The following is a 6915-nucleotide window of genomic DNA, read 5'->3' as shown; positions in this document are numbered from 1 at the left end:
AGGCGAGTGATTTATATTATCCAACTACACCATTTAATCAATAAATTCCCCAATTTCATGGATTTAACCAAATTCCCCAATTTCATGGATTTAACCAAATTCCCCAATTACCTTAAATTAATTACTCAAATCAATTTAGCAATTCAACTAGGGTTTTCTTTTCCCAAGATTTTCAAAGTGTCCCCAACCTATCAAAATACCAAACTTAGAACAAAGCATATAAAATGGAGTAGGAAAATCCCTACCTCGAAGAAAATAGTCCGTATAGAGAAGATGGAGATGAAGACCAAAGACCAACGTGCTCCAAATCCCAAGTTTCTCAGATTAAAACGAAGCCCTCAACTTACTCTAACTTTTTAATAAAGGATCTAAGGTAGAAACTCACTCTAAGTAGATCAATCGTAAGAGAGAAGGTGTGTAGAGGGAGAGAGAGAGATAAAAACACTCCAGGGGCGGTTTTTAGAGGGTTATGAAGGAAAAGTAGGTCAAAAAGTGATCCAAAAAGTGAAATCACGGACTGATATAATCGACTCTACGCTCGAGCGTAGAAAGCCCCGCTCGAGCGTAAGACACAGAATCATGCTCGAGCGTGAAGAAAGCCGCTCGAGCGTCGATTGCACCCTTCCAGAAGTTTTGCAGGCGCTGACACCCGCTCGAGCGTCAAACTCCCCGCTCGAGCGGAGGAGCAAAAACAAGGGATCACGCTCGAGCGTAAAAACTACCGCTCGAGCGGAAGAACTGCAGAGCAAAATACTGGGAGATGGAAAATCACGCTCGAGCGTCAAAATTCCCGCTCGAGCGTAGAGGCAACAACGAAGGGACCGCTCGAGCGTTAAAACTTCCGCTCGAGCGTAAAGGCCAAAATCTGGGCATCACCTATCGGCATCTAAAATCAACCAACCTGTAACAGACCCGTCCAACACAACCTATACTTCAAATACAAAGAGATTAAAGGACAACAACAACCAATAAGTAATGACAGGATCCACGGAACCTAAGTCCGGATACCATAATCTAAAGAGAAAAGACCGGGGTCGCTATATTTCTAGATCCTTCGCAGTAAGGGTTCATTGATTGATTCACTCTACGAATGTCAATCTCTACATGCAGGTCATTAATCCTAACCCTAAGAATGTTCATCCTCCAAATCCACTCATCGACATGTGCCGCACCTTCTCTTCTTCTGCCAATAGTAGCAGCTCCGCCACAAAGCCTAGCAACCACCTCTCCATAACCAAACTCAATGGTGTAGTCCACCTCTTCTGCAGCCAATCCCCCTCCTCTACCACATCTCTCACGAGCTCTAGCTCTCGATCCACCAAACTCTTCGTCGTCGATGTCCCCAACTACCTCTCTTCCGATGACTTCCTCCTCTTATGTGGATCCCACCTCGACTACTTCTCCGAACTATACTTCCTCCGGTATCCATCCCCAAGCTCTTCAATTTTTATTTTTTTGATGATTTGGTGAATGAAGATGCATTGAATTTGAGAATGGCTAGCTGTTAATTTTTTTTTTTTTTTTGAAAAAGTTAATAATATGGGTATTTTTGAATTTAAATCCTTATGAGTAGTGTGCTTTATATACTAGTATGGGTTTGTAATTTCACTACAATTTTACGTTTGAATTTTTTGATGATTTGATGAATGAAGAATATGGGTTGAATTTGATAAATGGTAGCAGTTAACAATATTGAGCATTTTTTGGGGGAAAAGTTAAGTTACAAACCTTCAAACCCTTATGAGTTGTGCGCATTATATAGTAGTATATAAATTAGTTAGATTTAAAAGGTTTAATGTTATCTTTTACTAGTATTTTTAATTTGAGATTTTTATGCTTGATTTGTTAGGCTGAGATCTGTCATATATATTTTGCTCAATCAGCGGAGAGCTATGAGTTGGTAGAAGAAGCCTATTCACCTCTGCCCGGATTCGTTGAATTGCCTACTTGCCCTGTTTGTCTTGGTTAGTATATATAAATTTATAATTACTAGTTTGTTTGGTAGTGATTTGTGCGTTCTTGATGGTGCATTTGGGGTTTACTTTGATTTTGGGGGTTAAAAAACTGGTCAGTTATAGTTTTATGGTGATTTATTTAGGTAATCATGATTTCATCTAAGGACACCCTGGTGAGTTGTAGCTTTGTTATCTGAAGTGCATCCATTTATTTTACTAAGTGAAATAATTAAAGGTTGCTTCTGAAGTGCATTCATTCCCCGACTTATTTGAGAAAGTAATTCTTTTTGGCTTTTCACTACATCTGAAATCTTGTTGGGTATTTCTGATTTATTGGAATATGAGCTTTACCAAATAAGTCTAAGGGAGATGGTTTTTATTTATGTTTTATTTTTTTGATTAGTGGTCCAACATATGAATGTTATTGAGATGCATAAACTATTTTACGTCATATTTTTTTAACACCATGTTTATTGACATCCTTCAGCCATATTTCACTGTAGTGCAAGGTTATTCACCAAGCTTTTCCATTTATTTCTGATTATGGTAATTTGTTGCAGGCTTATGGTATTAATCATTTGGTGCTTCCAACAAGAGACTACCTCTTTGCTCCATTACTGAGTGATATATGCCAAGCTGTGGACTTCATTCATGGTTAATGTTTTCAACAAATTGCAACGTATGCTATCTCAACTTTGGAGTAATGAAAAAAATTGTGCCAGCTATTTGCAACAGAGCTCTGAATCTTCATGGAGGCATGTGTTATATTCATTTTCAAACAGTAACTTCGGTAATCTGATACACATTAAATTTTGTCATCAATAGATTACAAAGATGGAAATCCCACCAGTTATGGACTAAGATGATTAAGAAAATCAATTTACATACATTATTTTTCAATTGTAAATTTTTTATCCAAAAGCTTGATCAGTTGGTCCTTATCTTTCATCTGATTCACTTCTATCAGGATATAAGGTGATCAACAAATGCACCTAGTTAAGATTTATTGCTTTGTGTGTTCGCCCCCTCATTGAATCATCTCGATATATATGCAAGCAATGTTTATACATACACATTTGTGAAGATGATTTAACACCAAAATGCAAGGATGTTTCTTGCTATGAGAAGTTGGATAGTCAAATAATTTGAGTAATATAATCTGTAAATTGATTGGATATATTTTCATAATAGACATGAAATAAATTGATTGTATTCTACATGGAACTGATCTTGTTGGTGGTTCTTCTAGGTATGCACTTTGTATGTTTGTTTTCTTATTATAAATGATAAGTTGTTTACCTGGAGGAAATCAATAATGATAATTTAATCCTGTTTCTCATGCCCTTCTGAAGAAAATGCATCATGTGGTCGAGCTACATATGTTGAATATGCTTTGAATATCATGTGTTTATATATTGAGTTTACTCACATAATGAACTTTGAATATGCTTCTCTCTCTCTCTCTCTCTCTCTCGTAAAAGATTATATATGGCATACATAGTATGTCATAAATATATTAAACATAACCTTCTACAGCATGTAAAATTATGCCATGAAAAATATAAGGGGTTGACGCCCCAAAATCACCAAAATACCAAACGGAATCGGATTAGCACGAAACTTGGCACACACGATCGCCTAGGCACGAGAGACTTGTGGGAGAAGACAGGACTCGAATCAGGTTCCCGGTTTGAGAGTTAGGGCCAGATTTCACTCTAGGCAAACTAGTTTTTCAAGAAAGTTAGAATTCGAGGTGTTAACATCCCAAAATCACCAAACGACGTTGGAGTAGCACGAAACTTGGCACATACAACCACCTAGGCACGAGAGACTTGTGGGAGAAGATGGGACTACTCGAATCGGGTTCTCGGTTTGGGAGTTAGAGCCGGATTTCACTCGAGGCAAACTAATTCCATAAGAAACTTAGAATTCGAGGTGTTGACACCCCAAAATCACTAAACAGCATTGAATTAGCATGAAATTTGGCACACACGACCGCCTAGGCACGAGAAACTTGTGGGAGAAGATGAGACTCGAATCGGATTCTTGGTTTGGGAGTTAAAGTCGGATTTTACTCTTAAGAAACAAACTACTTTCTTAAGAAACTTAGAATTTGAGGTGTTAATGCCCCAAAATTACCAAACGGCGTCGGAGTAGCACGAAACTTGGCACACATAACCGCCTAGGCACGAGAGACTTGTGGGAGAAGGCGAGACTCAAATCGGATTCCCGATTTGGAAGTTAGAGCTGTATTTCACTCTTAAGAAACAAACTAGTTTCTTAAGAAACTTAGAATTTGAGGTGTTAATGCCCTAAAATCACCAAACGGCGTTGAAGTAGCACGAAACTTGGAACATACAACCGCATATGCACGAGAGACTTATGGGAGAAGACGGGGCTCGAATCAGATTCCCAGATTTTGGAGTTAGGGTCGGATTTCAATCTAGAGAAACTAGTTTCTTAAGAAACTTAAAATTTGAGGTGTTAATGCTCCAAAATCACCAAACGGCGTCGGAGTAGCACGAAACTTGGCACACATGACCGCCTAGGCACGAGAGACTTGTGGGAGAAGACGGGACTCAAATTGGGTTCCCAGTTTGGGAGTTAGAGCCGGATTTCACTCTAGGCAAATTAGTTCTTCAAAAAACTTAGAATTCGAGGTGTTGACACCCCAAAATCACCAAACGGCATCGGATTAGCATGAAACTTGGCACACACAACCACCTTGGCACAAGAGACTTGTGGGAGAAGATGGGACTTAAATAAGGTTCCCGGTTTGGGAGTTAGAGCCGGATTTCACTCTTAAGAAACAAACTAGTTTCTTAAGAAACTTAGAATTCGAGGTGTTAACGTCCCAAAATCACCAAACAGCGTCAGCTAACACGAAACTTGGCACACACGACCGCCTAGGCACAAGAGACTTGTGGGAAAAGACGGGACTCGAATCAGATTCCCGGTTTGAGAGTTAGAGCTGGATTTCACTCTAGGCAAATTAGTTTTTTTAAAAAACTTAGAATTCAAGGTGTTAATGCCCTAAAATCACCAAACGGCGTTAGAGTAGCACGAAACTTGGCACACACGACCAGCTAGTCACGAGAGACTTATGGGAGAAGACGAGACTTGAAACAGATTCCCGGTTTGGGAGTTAGATCCGGATTTCACTCTAGGCAAACTAGTTTCTTAAGAAACTTAGAATTCAAGGTGTTAATGCCCCAAAATTACCAAACGACGTCGGAGTAGCACGAAACTTGGCACAAATGATCGCCTAGGCATGAGAGACTTGTGAGAGATGACAGGACTCAAAACGGGTTCTCGGTTTGGGAGTTAGAGCCGGATTTCACTCTAGACATACTAGTTTCTTAAAAAACTTAGAATTCGAGGTGTTAACGCCCCAAAATTACCAAACAGTGTCAGATTAGCACGAAATTTGGCACACATGACTGCCTTGGCACGAGAGACTTGTGGGAGAAGATGGGACTTTAATCGGGTTTCCGGTTTGGGAGTTAGAGCCGAATTTCACTCTAGACAAACTAGTTTTTTTTTTAAATTTAGAATTCGAGGTGTTGACACCCGAAAATCACCAAACGGCGTCGGATTAACACGAAACTTGGCACACACGACCGCCTTGGCATGTGATACTTATGGGAGAAGACGGGACTCGAATTAGGTTCCCGGTTTGGGGGTTAGAGCCGAATTTCACTTTAGGTAAACTAGTTCTTTAAAAAACTTAGAATTTGAGGTGTTAATGCCCCAAAATCACCAAACGGTGTCGGATTAGCACAAAACTTGGCACACATGACTGCCTTGGCACGAAAGACTTGTGAGAGAAGACGAGACTCGAATTGGGTTCCCGGTTTGGGAGTTAGAGTCGGATTTCGATCTCGGTACAATTATTTACTTAATTATCTTTGTAATTGTATAGTAGTTAAATTTTTATGTTTTTTTTTTGTAATTAACATATTAACACATAATTATATTTTCATTAATTATTTTTATTTTTTTTCCAGGTATTTTCGGAGTAGGAGTTTGCTTCTTGTGGATTTTATGCCTGTGAAGAATGCCACTAATTTTTGTTTTTTGTACCACGGAGAATGCCGAGGAAAAATTTAATTTTGGTTTATGTTATTTTGAATTATGAATAACATTATGTATATAAACATTATATATGTATTATGGAACATTATATACTGGGGTAATTTTTTTGATGTATAGTTATGAATGCAAGAATATGTTTATTATGGAGAAATTGTTATTCATATACAAAAATTTTTATATTATTATGCAATTATTGGTTTCTTTTTAAATTATTTTTCATTAAATATAGGCAATTTTAATATTTTTAATTAATTTACAGCAGGGCTTTTTTTTTCTGACGGCACCTAACTGTCGCAAAAAACAAGTATTTTTTTATTTCTAATAATTTTGTATTTGGCGACGGCACCACACCGTCACAAAAAATCAAAGCCTTTTGTTGGCAACAAATTCAATGCCGTTGCAAAAAAAAAAAAAAAAAAATATTTGCGACGACAATTTCTGCCGTCTTAAATAAAACTTTTGGCGATGGTAAAATAGAGTTGTCGCAAAAGGTCTCTATTTTTACACATTATTGGTGACAGTAAAATGTCGTCGTAAATAGTAAAATATGTTGTCGCAAAAAAAAGGTGACGGCATTGCTAAAAAGTTTTTGCAACGCCTTCTATTGTGACCCTCCGTTTGTCGTCGCTAAAAGTTTTTTGAGACAGCATGATGAGTATTTGCGACGGCATCTTGCCTTCGCAAAAAATTGAAATTTTTGTAGTATATGTCTAGAGTAACCAAAATTGATTCTACATATACAGGGAATTCAAAAATTACACAAGTATGCTTCAAACTTATGTGTACGGGAAAGAAATAAACCTTCTCGTATAATCCTGTTGATCAAGATTGCGCTCCTCCGTACGTCGTCGCTTTACTCCCTGAA

At 38.1% G+C, this 6915-nt stretch overlaps 1 long non-coding RNA gene across 2 annotated transcripts; it reads left to right on the top strand.

Annotated features, from left to right (window-relative positions):
* The first annotated feature begins 1044 nt into the window (after nt 1–1044).
* Nucleotides 1045–6192, top strand: LOC114276571 (uncharacterized). 2 transcript variants are annotated; one of them, XR_014335927.1, is made up of 4 exons: nt 1045–1421; nt 1850–1964; nt 2516–2710; nt 5963–6192. It is a non-coding gene; the product is annotated as an uncharacterized LOC114276571 (long non-coding RNA). The 2 variants fall into 2 exon arrangements; XR_014335928.1 differs by having other exon boundaries at nt 2516–2745.
* Nucleotides 6193–6915: the final 723 nt, after the last annotated feature.

The sequence above is a fragment of the Camellia sinensis genome, chromosome 7 (genome assembly GCF_055761805.1).
Source record: "Camellia sinensis isolate YWXY chromosome 7, ASM5576180v1, whole genome shotgun sequence".
NCBI lineage: Eukaryota > Viridiplantae > Streptophyta > Magnoliopsida > Ericales > Theaceae > Camellia > Camellia sinensis.
This window is presented reverse-complemented; position numbering and strand designations above follow the sequence as displayed.